The sequence below is a fragment of the Geotrypetes seraphini genome, chromosome 2 (assembly GCF_902459505.1).
Source record: "Geotrypetes seraphini chromosome 2, aGeoSer1.1, whole genome shotgun sequence".
Classification (NCBI taxonomy): Eukaryota; Metazoa; Chordata; class Amphibia; order Gymnophiona; family Dermophiidae; genus Geotrypetes; species Geotrypetes seraphini.
The window spans coordinates 67,540,591-67,555,109 of record NC_047085.1 but is presented as its reverse complement, the minus strand read 5'-3'; the positions used below and the strand labels follow the sequence as shown (position 1 = coordinate 67,555,109).

The 14,519-nt window shown below is 45.7% G+C and overlaps 1 protein-coding gene across 5 annotated transcripts in view; it reads right to left on the bottom strand.

Moving 5' to 3' along the window:
• Positions 1–14,519, bottom strand: part of FBXO43 (F-box protein 43) — an 87,456-nt gene that overhangs the window by 46,823 nt on the left and 26,114 nt on the right. The window lies entirely within an intron of this gene.

Sequence of the window (14,519 nt, the reverse complement as noted above, 5' to 3'; positions counted from 1 at the left end):
TTTAGGTTACTATACTAACCTAAGTTGCACATATGGAGAATGATGTCCAAGTGTCAAATCAATGAATACATAACTAAAATGAATAACTAAGCTTAGAGCGAGTCTCTTACCTACCTTGTTCATCTTCTAAGAGATAGAAACATCAGTCTTGAACCTCTGGTTTATGTACCTTCACCAGCGGTATTTGTGTAGAGAGCCTCTGCATTTTTCTGTTCCGCCTCCCTGGGCTGTCCTGTACTCCTCAGATTTATATCAAAACAGGTGGTCAGCCATGGAGAATAAACAGAAAAAAAGAAGGGGTACGAGGACTCTCCCCTAGAAACAATGCTGTTCTGCTCTTAATACTACAAAGAACATTAACAATGATAAACACCTTATAACCCAAAATGAAACAGAACACAGTTCGCCTATCTGAGTGCAGCCTACATTAACAGTCATGGGGTTCTCGCGAATACCCCCTATATTCTTGAGATAGGTGAGCCTCTCCTCTCTGAATTCACGGAAAGAAGCAAACTGTCCGGTGCTATGGACAAGTCCGAGACAGAATAGCAGGCTAGGAATCATCTGACAGGGCAGGCTTCAAGACTGACATTTTTATCTCCTAGAAAGAAGATTAACAAGTGGGTACATCATCGTCCCTTCTAGTTCAATAGAAACATCAGTCTTGAACCACTGGAATCTAGTCCTTGGAATCTAGTCTGCTGACAGCATCAAAGCTCTGAAAGCAGTATCCAATATTGCCGTTACATCCACCCTGTAAAATTTTATAAATGTATGGAGAGAACCAAGTGGCCGCTCCACAAATCTCTTCCGTGGACACTGCCTTGAACTCCGCCCATGAGGGAGTGACGCTCCTAGTAGAGTGGGCCTTCAGGGAAGTTAGAGGTATTTTACCACTCCCGATATAAGCCAAAGAAATGGCCTTTCGAATCCATCTGACTGACCCCAGTAGCTAGTGCCCACTAACTCAGAGATGATCTGAAAGCCGAAACTCAGTCACTTTTTGGTACTGCAGCAACACTCTGCGCATGTCTAGCAATTTCATGATCCTGTCCTTCTTGGCGGACCTCCTGGTTGACATGAAAGGTGGACACTACTTTTGGCAAGAAGGATGGGTCTGAATGGAGGAGTATGCATGTGGGCTCAGGAGTACAGGCTTCTGAATCGATGGCCATGTCATTTTTAGGCGGGCAGATACACAGCTGTCCTTTGGGGATCAGTGAGTGGATCCTTTTTGTACTTCTGGAGGGGGGCCTAGCTGGGGGGCCCTTTTTCCCTCTGCTCCATAGCAGACCTTTACTACACATGTTGTTGATAGGCAGGTAGATTATGGTTAAACTGAAATTATCCACCCTCAATGTGGATGGGATAGAAGATACTCTCATGGTTTCGTAAACCATATTGACATTGCCTTCCTACAATAGACACACCTTACGAGAGTAGAACATGAGAAACTTTGGAGAGATTGGGTGGGTGAGGGGTACTATTCTTCTTATAGTAGTCGCCAAAGGGGGTAGCTATTTTGGTCCATAAACAACTTCCGTTTCAAATGCATAAAGTTATCCAGGATAGGGAAGGCAGATATGTCGTGGTGCTGGGGGAGCTTTGGGGACGGAAATTCCTGCTTTGTAATGTACATGCTCCTAATATTTACAATCATCGCTTCTTTTCGGGAGTGATGTCTCAGCTGGCACAGTACCAGGCTACCAATTCCTCCTGGGAGGGACTTTAATATCACGACAGATCCCACTCAGGACTGCGCTTCCACAAAGCGCTTCCCAAAGGACCACATGGGAAAAGGGGTTAACTTTCTGACTACGCAGCTTGGGCTTTTGGATATTTGGTGCTTGCTCCATCCCAAGAAACGCACCTATACTTTCTATTCTAACCCCCATATTCTTTACACACGTCTCAATTATTTCTTGTTATCCCCCTCTCTACTGCCTATAGTAGCTGAAGCAGAGATCTTGGAAGATCCTCTATCTGGTCACTCCCCTATGGTGCTCTCTCTTCAAATTACCGCTAATCCCTCCAACCAGACCTGGCGTTTCCCGGGATACCTCTTTAAGGACCTTGCTTTTCACAGGTATCTGCAAGATAAGTGGTTGGATTATTATAGTACTAACTATGCCCCTGATCTCAATCCGGGTCTCTTCTGGAAAGCTTCCAAGGCGGTACTGCATGGTTTTTGTTATTGCCTACGTCGCTGGGAAAAAAAGAAACAAGAAGCGGAATTGCTGATATTATCGGGCGAACTACAGCAGTTACGAGGCACCACCAGGGGACCTTGATGGACGCTGATAGTCTCTGCATACGTACCCTTAGACAACAAGTAGATGCGAATCTTACACAGCGGACAGAGCGAGAGCTGTATTTCCATTGATATAACCTTCATCGTTTGGGGGGGGGGGGGGGGAGAGCCGGCAGGTTAATAGCACAATTAGTCCGTCCCTATCGCAAGCACCAGGTCATTACGGCTATTACCGATCCATAGGGTCACACTTTTACGACCGAAACCCATATCCATCACCAATTCGTGACTTATTACAAAGACCTCTATGCCCATAAGCCTTCTAAAGATACCGATCAGGAGGCTTTTTTTCAGAATGTCCTCCTCTCTAGGCTCACTCTGGCCCAGATTCAAGCCCTGAATGCTCCCATTGCCCGCCTTGAGGTGGAGATGAGTATTAAGGAGCTCAAATTAACTAAATCTCCAGGGCCTGATGGCTATGGGCCCAAATACTATAAAATTCTGTCCGACATTTCTACCTCTTTGAACATAAGAATTGCCACTGCTGAGTCAGACCAGTGGTCCATCATGCCCAGCAGTCCGCTCATGCGACGGCCCTCTGGTCTAAGACCAGCATCCTAATTGAGACTAGCCCTACCAGCGCATGTTCTTGCTCAGCAGAAACTTGTCTAACTTTGTCTTCAATCCTTGGAGGGTGTTTTCCCCTATAACAGCCTCTGGAAGAGCATTCCAGCTTTCTACCACTCTCTGGGTGAAGAAGAACTTCCTTACATTTGTACGGAATCTATCCCCTTTCAACTTTAGAGAGTGCCCTCTTGTTCTCCCTACCTTGGAGAGGGTGAACAACCTGTGCTTATCTACCAAGTCTATCCTCTTCAGTACCTTGAATGTTTCGATCATGTCCCCTCTCAATCTCCTCTGTTCGAGGGAGAAGAGGCCCAGTTTCTCTAATCTTTTGCTGTACAGCAGCTCCTCCAGTCCCTTAACCATCTTAGTCGCTCTTCTCTGGACCCTTTCAAGTAGTACCGTGTCCTTCTTCGTGTCCTTCTTCATGGTACTTATGAACGGGGAAAGCGTCTCGGAGGTCTCGGTGGGAGAAACGCTAGCCACCAGTGACCATAACATGGTATGGTTTAACCTTAGGAAAGGCTTCCCTAGATCTCAAACAAGAACAAGGGTACTCAATTTCCGGGGCACTGACTTCGCACGCATGGGAGATTTCGTTCATCAGACACTACAGGTTCAAGAAGTAACTAATAATGTGGAAGCTATGTGGTCAACCTTGAAGTCGACCCTTCATGAGGCATCTATCCGCTACATTAAATCGGTAAATAAACAACAAAGAAACAAGAGACCCAAATGGTTCACTGATGAGGTCTCGAACCGCGTCAAGGAGAAGAAAAGAGCATTTCTCTTATACAAACGCACCGGGGAGAAGGAAGCAAACATTGAATACAAGACAAAGTCTGCAGCGATCAAAACAGCAGTCAGGGAGGCCAAACTTCGAATGGAAGAAACTCTAGCGAAGAACATTAAGAAAGGGGACAAATCCTTCTTCAGGTACATTAGTGACAGGAAGAAGAACACAAATGGGATAGTACGCCTTAGAACGCCAGACGGGAATTATGTGGAAACAGATTCCGATAAAGCCAAACTGCTGAATGATTACTTCTGCTCGGTCTTTACCTGCGAGGCACCAGGGCACGGGCCAAGGCTGGAAATGAAGCAAAGCATGGAAGATCCATTTCAGAATTTTGAGTTCACACCTGCTGATGTCTACAGTGAACTGTCAAGACTTAAGGTGAACAAAGCCATGGGACCGGACAATTTGCACCCAAGAGTGCTCAGAGAGCTAAGCGATGTTTTGGCAAAACCGTTAGCAGTACTCTTCAATCTCTCCCTAAGTACAGGGAGAGTCCCCCTGGACTGGAAAACAGCCAACGTCATTCCTCTGCACAAAAAAGGTTGCAGAGCAGAGGCTGCAAATTACAGACCAGTAAGTCTCACATCAGTAGTATGTAAACTCATGGAAACTTTACTTAAAGGTAAACTAGACACGATTTTGGACGAGGGGAACCTAAGGGATCCCTGTCAACATGGATTCACTAGGGGTAGGTCATGCCAATCCAATCTAATCAGCTTCTTTGATTGGGTGACGGGAAAGTTAGACTCGGGAGAGTCTCTGGACATAGTGTACTTGGATTTCAGTAAAGCTTTTGACAGTGTCCCACACCGCAGACTATTGCACAAGATGAAGTCGATGGGGTTAGGTGAGAAACTAACTGCATGGGTCAACGATTGGCTGAGTGGAAGACTTCAGAGGGTGGTGGTCAACGGCACCCTCTCTGAGACATCGGAAGTGACTAGCGGAGTGCCGCAGGGCTCGGTCCTGGGACCATCCCTTTTCAACATATTCATAAGGGACTTGACCCAAGGGCTTCAGGGTAAAGTAACATTGTTCGCCGACGACACCAAACTGTGTAATATAGTAAGTGAAAGCAATCTCAAGGATAATATGACGCAGGATTTGATCACGTTGGAAAACTGGTCCTCGACATGGCAGCTGGGCTTCAACGCTAAGAAATGTAAGGTCATGCATCTCGGCTGCGGAAATCCATGCAAAACTTACACCTTAAATGGGGAAACACTAGCTAGGACTTCAGAAGAACGGGACTTGGGAGTAATCATCAGTGCAGATATGAAGGCTGCCAAACAGGTGGAGCAGGCCTCATCCAAGGCAAGGCAGATGTTGGGATGTATCAATAGAGGCTTCATCAGCCGCAAACCTGAAGTCATAATGCCGCTTTACAGAGCCATGGTGAGACCTCACCTGGAATACTGTGTGCAATTTTGGAGACCACACTACCAAAAAGATGTGCTTCGAGCTGAATCTGTCCAGCGAATGGCCACTAGAATGGTCTCCGGACTCAAGAGTCTCTCATACGAAGAAAGACTGGGCAAACTACAGCTATACACTCTTGAGGAGCGTAGAGAAAGGGGAGACATGATTGAGACATTTAAGTACATCACAGGTCGTGTCGAGGCGGAAAGCGATATATTCTTCCCCAGGGGACCCTCGGTCACAAGGGGGCACCCGCTCAAACTCAGAGGAGGGAAATTTAATGGTGACACCAGGAAGTATTTCTTCACAGAAAGGGTTGTAGATCACTGGAACAAACTTCCGGTGCAGGTGGTCAAGGCCACCAGCGTGCTAGACTTTAAGAATAAATGGGACATCCACGTGGGATCCCTATGGGGGTCGAGCTAAGGATCTGGGTCATTAGCACTCAGACTTGATGGGGTGGGTCAGAAGAGTGGGCAGACTTGATGGGCTGTAGCCCTTTTCTGCCGTCATCTTTCTATGTTTCTACGGCGACCAGTGCTGGACGCAGTACTCCAGATGAGGGCTTACCATGGCCTGGTACAGCAGCAGCTTCTAATTCCTTACATTCACAGAAAAGTGTGGATTGCTACAATTTGGCCTATGTTGTTTTATTGCCTATTCCGGGCAAGGATCCCTCTCAGGTGGGATCTTATAGACCCATATTGCTTCTCAATCAAGACATAAAATTGCTCGCAGCACTGCTTGCTAAGCGTATGAACGCCTTTCTACACCTTCTTATTCATGAGGATCAGGTGGGATTTGTACCTGGGAGATATGCCTCTATGAATCTTACGAGGGCATTGATGGCCATTTACTCTCACAGGGGGGGGGGGGGTGACAATCGGGCGGCTATTGTAGGCCTCAACATGGAGAAGGCGTTCGATAGCATTTCTTGGTCTTACCTTTTTTGGGTCATGGGTCAATATGGGTTGGAGGGTACCTTTGTGGAATGAGTGCGTAGTCTCTACTTCTTGCCCCAGGCTAGGCTCCTCATTAATGGACACCTTACTCCACCCTTTCCGCTTGAACACGGTACTCGGCAGGGGTGCCCGCTGTCCCCGCTCCTTTTTCTACTGGCTATTGAACCATTGGCGGTTAAGATCCGTTCCGACCCTATCATTCTGGGTATCAAAGTTGGAGCCAGAGAGTCGCATTAATCTATTTGCAGACAATATTCTATTATATCTGGAACAAGCCCATCTACACTTACCTGTGGCTCTCTCTATTGTCCGAGACTTTGGGACCGTATCGGGCCTTCGTGTTAACTGTGCCAAATCGGAACTCTTACCCCTGGCTTCTTACAGGCACGAGCGATGGAATGATGCTCTTCCGGTGGCCCCTATCTGAATACCGATGCGATACCTAGGAGTCTATCTGAGTACCCAACCTCATCTCCTCTATCAATCTAATGTTCTTCATCACATTGAGGCTATCCATAAGCTTTGTGTGAAGTGAAAGGATTTGCCGCTTTCCCTTTGGGGCAGAGTGGCGTTATTCAGAATGGTCTTACTACCGAAACTTTTATATCCACTCCAAATGGTCCCTTTATGGATCACGAATAAAGATGCACAGACCTTTAAGTCTCTCCGTATTTCCTTCCTGTGGCATAACAAAAGGGCCCGAATCAGCTTCACCACCCTATCCTTGGATAAACAGTAGGGTGAACTGAATCTTCCTGATATTCGCTTGTATGTCACTTCCCTGATGCTCTTTGTCCATGAGGGCATCTCAGGCCATTATAAATTCTCCCTCTCCCCCCCCCCCAGTTCACTGAATGGTGCGCACCTCGTTCCTTTGTCTCTTTGCTGCATGTGCATCCATGGTCTTCGCCAGGGGCTGATTTCCGATTTCATTTTCTGAAACCCCTTCGCCAGGCATGGTGGTAGTGGCAGAGGAAACAGCGCGTACTCCTCAGGCATCCCCATTCTTGCCCCTGGTGGGTAATGTAGACTTCCTCCCAGGGATGGGTTCCTCAGGGTTTCAACTGTGGGAGTCCCGGGGCTGTGTCAGCCTGAGGCATCTTTCTGATGAGGGCACGGGGACTTTCCCCACCTTTACACAACTACAGTCCCGTTGGGAACTCCCTGCCAAGCAGTTTTGGGCTTACTTGCAAGCGTGACATTATCATCTTTCCTTATCCCACAGGTGGGGCGAGCAATGGTCTTTCGGAAGGCTGGATGCCCATTTGGCTTTGTTACCCTTTCAGATGAATACCTTAGCCACTTGGTATCGGATCCTTAAGAATGCTCTCCCCCATCTCTCTCTTATTTGACCTGGATTGTGGCCCAGTGGTCCTGTGACCTGGCTCTTGAATACCAACGCCCAATTTTTGGACCTTTTTGCTAATCGTATTCAATTAACGGGTTCTACGGATCTCAGAGAGATGCAATTTAAGATCATCCACTGTGCTCATATATGCAGGGCTCGGGGACGGGTCATGGACCTTTAGGATGATGCAACCTGCTCCCATTGTCAGAGGGCCATAGGCACACTGGTATATATGTTTTTGGAATGCCCCCATGCGGCTCTTTGGCTCAAGGTTCTACTATTCCTTGATGACCTGCTTGGCCGGCCGGTATCCAGGAATTATGGACTCTTGCTTTTGGGAGACCAGAGGGAGGTATTACTTGCAGAGTTCGCCCTGCCACACCAGAAGTTTTTATACACTGCACTCCTAGTGGTAAAAAAGCTCTTGCTCCTGCACTGGGTTGAGGTGGCTCCGGCCTCCTTCATCCAGTGGCTTCACAAAATGCGGGAGCTAGCAACATTTGAACTACAGACCTACACAGCTCCCTTGAGTAGCGACAAAAAGCTTTATGTTTCACTGTGGAGGGCGTTTCATGCCACAGCCAAATCTGTTGTATCTGCTGCCTCGACCTAACTCTGTCTTTAGGGGTTTGGGAGGTCTACCCTATGGGACCTCAACTTACTGGCACAGCCTGTTGCTCTGAAGCTACTGTGCTTAATGTCTGACTGTGGTATGCTTAGAGTATGTATGTTGTGGTTCGAGTGTGTTGCGTGGGCTGGAGTGCTCTACGGAGAGGATGGGAGGGAGAGCGATGAGAGAGGGGTTTACGATTCTACAAAAATGTTCTAGCAGTCTTAGTTAAATTCAGGAGGTTGACTTCATGCTATACCTTCTAGGACCCATATTTGGAGGGGTTTTTCTGTTTCTGTATTTTTCTCCTGTGGGCGTTCTGTTTGCACTTTCCCTGTTGCAGTGAATTTGTTCACAACTCTGCTCTATTCCTATGCTGTACCAGTTATGTTGTTTCATGACTATAATTTATTGTTTGTATTGACTGCTTTTTCAATATAAATTATTTGCAAAAAAAAAAAAAAAAGAAGGATGGGTCTGTACGTAGTACTATTCCCATCTCCGATATTCTAAGAAAAGCATCCCTGCAGAATAGAGCCTTGTAGTTCCGATATTCTTCGTGCAGATGTGATAGCCACGAAAAATGTTGCTTTCACAGCGACATCCATTATTGACATCTTTTCCAAAGGTTCATATGGAGCTCTGTCTAGAGCTCACAGAACAAAATTCAGATTCCACTCCGGGAAAGGATGCCGTATTAGTGGATTCAGACATAATGCTCCCTTTAAAAAATCTGGATGAGAAGCCAATGTTCCTTTGTTGATCTGAGGTTTGAAGAACAAAAGACCCGCAATTTGTATTTTAAGGGTGCCCACTGCTAGGCCTTTTTCAAGTCCTTCCTGAAGAAATGCTAGCACACTGCAATTGGGGCTGTAAACGGGTCCCTGTTCTTTTGTGCACACCAGCTCTGGAAACCCTTCTAGGTTTTCGCTTAGGCTGACAGTGCGTTTGCGTTTTAGACTTCAGGAGAATGGCAATGACCACTTCCAAATAGCCTTTGCATGCTAAAGCTGCGTGCTCAAGAGCCATGCTGTACGACTAAAATGGTCTGGATTTTCCAGGGCAATAGGGCCCTGTGTTAGCAAGCCTGGACAACAAGGTAGTCTGAGACCCTGATTCCACTTTAAACGGACTAGATCCGAATACCACGGCCATCTTAGCCAATCTGGCATCACCTGGACTACCAGTTCTTGATGGTCCATTATCCTTTCCAGGACTCTACCTATCATGGGCCACGGAGGGAAGACATACAGCAGCTCTTCCCAGGGCCACGGCTGAACCAGAGCGTCCAAGCTATCGCTTCTGAGCTCATTATCTTCGACTGAGAAACTGAGCTGTTTTCCTGTTGGATGCCGAAGGCATGAGGTCAACTATCAGATGCCCCCAGCAACTTACGATGGTGTCAAATGTCTCCCGAGATAGAGCTCATTCTTCCCAATAAAGCCATTAACCTATCCTGAGTTTTAGGAAGCCTTTCCTTTAAACCACAATTCTTGTTTTGCTATGGTGGAATGTAAGAAGTCACAGTAGAGATGAATGATTAACCCCTGAAGCAGCTTTTGGCAAAAAGGGGATTTCCTGTTTGTTTATAGATGCTTGTAGCATGGATTTGAAGCAGTGACTGTGTTAGGGGGGGGGGGGGTTAATGGAAATTCACTACTGACAAAGCTGAGTACTTTTTGTGTTGTAATGTCAATTCTTTTAATCTATTTAATATTGGTTGGTCTTTCTGAGCTTTCTCCCCCAATGTCAGCCATACCCAATTTTGTGTTTATTTCAAGGAGTGGAGTTTTTTTCAGACCCATGAAGCCTAACTGAGGTCTTTTTTTTTCTTGTTTGGTTTTCTTCCCCTTTTTTGTTTTCTTTCCCTTTTTTGTTTTCTTTGTTCTTGAAGGATAATATGAAATAGTGGGGAATACTTTTTGAGTGGTGTTGACTACAGTATTGGATAGAGGCTCGAAGTTCAATATTTTTCAATACATATACTGAGTGTGTACTTTGATCTATGATTATTTGTTGAACACACTTGAGTCTTTTGTGGAATAGACAGATGTTTAGCTCCTCCAAATCTCTGTCTTGGACTCTGGAAGGATCTATGGGTCAAAGATCATGCTGAGTATTGAAGGAAACATCAAGAACTATAAAAATTATCTCAATGAGACCCCCAGGGGCCTTTGGTCTGCTATCTGGTAAAGTCTTGGATTTGCGATCCTGTACACTAGCCATTAGATTATCCAGCCCTTTACCAAAGAGCAATTGACCCTTGGAAAGGCAATTTACTCAGTCGCTTTAGAGGCAGAATCTCCCGCATTCTACAGGCGGAGACAGTGTATGCAGAGACCTTGCTGATACTCTGAACAGATTATACGCAGCATCATTTGAAAAGATAGTATCTGATTGGGTTTATGAATAGAGTTATTTTCATTGTAGGCAATTGTGAAACCACCTTTGCCCTTATATACAGGGCTCCCAACTCCCCCTTAAGCACACTAGAGGACCTCCTCATCACCAAATTGTATGCCTGCTACAAGCAAATAACCATCTTAGGAGATTTCAACCTCCCAGAATATTGGGCACAGCGGCTGACTTCATGACCTAGAATTCCACCAGATTGTCTCATCCTCCACACACTGAACAGGCATCACCTTCAACTGGATCTTCATTCATGAAGACCTGACCATAGATCCCTGAAGCATTGCTCCCACTATCATACCTGTCCCATGATCAGACCACCACCTCATCACTTTTCCCTCCCTGGCTACCAAAGACCCATCACACAAGGAGAGTGCTCAATCCAGACTCGGTCAACCTCCGTGACCTCTCTGCCAACATCCACAAACTTGCCAAAGAATGACACCAAGACATCTACTCGATCAACTCAACAGCCTCTACCTGGCACACTGGGATAAAATTACTACATGAGAGAGCCTAGCTCAAGCCAGAAAGACAAAGCCAACCACTCGTAATCTCTCCTTCCCCTGGTTCATGGATGAACTCAGAACCCAATAAAGAAACCTCAGGAAAGCCGAAAGGAGATGGGCTAAATGCCAAAGGAGAATAAAGCCCATTGGAAGAATCACTCAACAAACTATAAATCCGTTATCCTGAAGGCAAACAAAGCCTACTATACTCAGCTCCTTCAAAAAGGCCCCAGTTGCTCCAGATACATATAAACACTGACAAATCCCCTCTTCTCCGCATCCCATGAGAAAAAGCACAACTTCCCAGCTGACCTCAGCAGTGAGACACTCTCCGACTACTTCCAAGCCAAAATCGACAACACCCTCCCCAGCTTCCCCCCTCCCCCTCCACACTCTCCCAAGGACCGTCCAAGCAGATCTCTTCCCCAATTCCAACCAAATCACCCAGACATCTCATAGTGACCATGAAACAACTACGCCCAACCAACTCACTCCTAGACCCATGCCCATCCAATCTCATATCAGTTCAAGATGCCTTCACCGAGTCAATCCTTCCTCTCTTTAATAAATGTACCATTTTGCTGGAAATCTGTCCTCATCAAACCCATCCTCAAGAAACCCACGCTTGACCCCCAAGTTGCTAGACTGATCTCCAATCTGTCTTTTGTCTCAGAATTACTAGAGAATATAGTGCTAAGACAGCTACCCTTCCTAGATCAGCAAGGAGCCCTATTCCAATCAGGCTTCAGAGCATGCCATAGCACAGAAACCATCCTCTTGGACATCATAGATGAATGCTGGTCCATATTAGACAAAGGCAATGATGCCCTACTGATCCTGTTCGACCTTAGCGCAGCATTTGATACAGTCGACCACTAGATCCTGGTAACCAGACTTACCAACCTAGGAATCACAGGGTCAGCACTCCAATGGTTCCCATTCTTTCAATCACAGAGAAGTCAATCCGTTCTGTTCAACTCAGAAATCTCTAGGCCTAAACCCACTAAATGCGGGGTCCTCCAAGGAGCCTTACTATCCCCACTCCTTTTCAACCTATTCATTAAGCCTGTCATAGACATTACCCGCAAACTCAACATCAAGATCTATTTGTACGCCGATGATATCCAACTGCTCTTTCCTCTGAGTAGAGATCAGTTCACCCAACTCACTAAACTACACAATTGTCTTACAGACATGAAAGACTGGATGACTTACAACAAACTTCAATTTGACACTGCCAAAACAGAGCTCCTCTGGGTCAGGAAGTAGTGCACAAGTTTCCCCCGCCCATCACTATCCTGGAAATCAACCACTCTAACAGCCAAAGATCAGGTTCGCAGCCTTGGTGCGATATTGGACGGCCATCTTTCACTCACTGCCCACATCTCCCAAGTCGTCTCCACCTAATTGTGAATTTAAGGAACAACTGCCCAACAAACAACTCAGACGAACAGCAAACAGCCAACACACATGATAATGAAATACCAGCGGACATGTTCTGGAACTCCTTTCAGGACCTAGAATGGAGCAACTTCATAAAGCTCTACAACAAGTATACCAAATCAAATTGCATCCTAGACCCCTGCCCCCCCAACATAATGAAAGCAGCCCCATTAGACTTTAAAATAACACTATGGACTCATATGTCCAATAATTTCAAAAACGGAAAATTCCTATCAAAAAATGGTCACATAATAATCACCCCAATTCCAAAAAATCATAAACTAACCCTAACATCAGCAACCAATTATAGACCTGTAGCATCCATCCCATTTTTCGTAAAAATAATGGAAGGCCTGGTACAAACCCAATTGATGGATTACCTGAATCAGTTCTCACTATTACACGAAACCCAGTCTGGTTTCAGACCGTTGTTTAGTACTGAGACAGTGATTGCAGCGATTCTAGAATTCCTACGTAACTTATTCAGCAAAGGTCATAAAGCCTTAATCATGCAATTCGACATGAGCTCGGCCTTCGACTTGGTAGACCACGAAAAGTTACTACAATGCTTAGACGCAATTGGCATTGGAGGCGAGGTGCTGAACTGGTTCCGAGGATTCCTCACGACTCGCACCTATCAAGTTCGCTTCAACTGCAATCTCTCTAAAACATGGAGAAACCCATCAGGCGTACCACAGGGGTCCCCACTATCCCCACTACTCTTCAATGTCTATATAGCTTCACTAGGTACGCAGCTGTCCCAACGAGGTATCAAAGTATTCAGTTACGCAGATGACTTCACAATCATCATCCCATTCATTGCGTCTCCCTCCGAAATCACCCTCAAAGCAACTGAAGCGCTAAACATGATGGAACAATGGACCACAGATTACAAATTGAAGCTCAATTCGGATAAAACTAAATTCTTTATAGCCTCGCCACAAACGCATAACATGACAAAATCTCTACACATTAACAATCTTGACTACCCCATTCAATCAACGATGAAGGTCCTAGGAGTAATACTAGACCAAAGTCTAACCATGAAAGACCATATAAACTCCCTAATCAAGAGGGTTTTTCACTCTCTGGAAACTTAGGTCCATCAAGGCGTACTTCCACACTTCAGCTTTCAGAATTCTAGTACAATCCCTAATACTGAGCCATCTGGATTATTGTAACATCACCCATCTGACAATCCCCCAGAAGCAAAAGAAAAGACTACAACTGATACAAAATGCAGCAGTCAGGATGATTTTCGGGCTAAAAAAATCCGACCACATAACCCCTTCCTACAGACTCCTACACTGGCTGCCGATGGAGGCACGCACGAAGTTCAAACTAGGATGTCTCTGCTTCAAAGTACTAAATGGGCTAACCCCTAAATACATCACAGACCTCTTCTCATTCCCAACCAACAGACACGAAAGAAAAACACACCTGAAATTTGTCTCCCCACCGGCCAGAGGATGCAAATATAAAAGATATCATCAACAACTGCTATCGTATCAAGCAGCAACATGGGGTAAAGACCTAGAAAAACTAATTGCACACACGAACAATTATGGAGAATTTAGGAAACACCTAAAAACTTACCTGTTCCTGAAATACCTAGACAACGAACCAGGCCATCAACCCCCCTTGTAACATCATCATATACCAGAACTTGTAAAATGTTAACCCTAACCCTACACACAAACTGTTGGTATTATTATTAATGATGACATTATCAGATGCACACTGTTATTCTCTTCAATTCGTTGTATGTACAGCTCTATTCATTGTATCTACAGCTATTATTTATTGTATTTACAGTTTCTATTTAATGTAAACCGCCTAGAAGTCGCAAGATTGCTGGCGGTATATAAGAATAAAGTTATTATTATTATTCTATTACTTGCACCAATTATGGAGGATTCGCCTAGAGCAACCCTGCAAAAAATTGGCTCTCACTGCAGCCCGCGCCGGATATGACAGGGGGCCCCAAAAGCCAAGCTACGAGAGATCCTCCATCCCTCAGCAGAACTCTGCTGACCACCGTTCTGAACAGGCTGCTTCGCTGCCTTCCCTGGGGCGTTCATTAGTGACGCGGCAGCAGATGGAAGGCCCTGGCAGGGAAGGCAGCTTTTCAGAACGGAGGTA